Source organism: Phalaenopsis equestris, unplaced genomic scaffold, assembly GCF_001263595.1.
Source record: "Phalaenopsis equestris unplaced genomic scaffold, ASM126359v1 Scaffold219447, whole genome shotgun sequence".
NCBI classification, from domain to species: domain Eukaryota; kingdom Viridiplantae; phylum Streptophyta; class Magnoliopsida; order Asparagales; family Orchidaceae; genus Phalaenopsis; species Phalaenopsis equestris.
In genome coordinates, this window is record NW_018237811.1 from 1 (window position 1) to 352 (window position 352).

The 352-nt window shown below is 28.7% G+C and overlaps 1 non-coding gene across 1 annotated transcript; it reads left to right on the plus strand.

Annotated features, from left to right (window-relative positions):
- Nucleotides 1–92: 92 nt before the first annotated feature.
- On the plus strand, nucleotides 93–176 carry TRNAL-CAA. Its single transcript has one exon. It is a non-coding gene; the product is annotated as a tRNA-Leu (tRNA).
- The last annotated feature ends 176 nt before the right edge of the window (nucleotides 177–352 follow it).

A 352-nucleotide genomic window follows, 5' to 3' on the forward strand; every position in this document is an offset into this window, starting at 1 on the left:
ATTCAAGTCTTGAAGTAAATATGAAGATTTGAGTGAAGAATTGCGTGTTGTAATTATAATAAGTACATAGAGGTTCAGTTTTTCTCAACAAAGTCAGGATGGCCGAGTGGTCTAAGGCGCCAGACTCAAGTTCTGGTCTTCGAAAGAAGGCGTGGGTTCAAATCCCACTTCTGACAGATTTTAATGTATTTTTAATAGTCTAAAAATACATTTTTAAGGCCATAAATAATTTAGGTGATTTAAATTTTAATAGTTTAAAAATACATTTTTAAAGGCCATAAATAATTTAGGTGATTTAAACACATTCTTATGTATTTACGTATTTAACACAAGAATTTTAATATTATATATA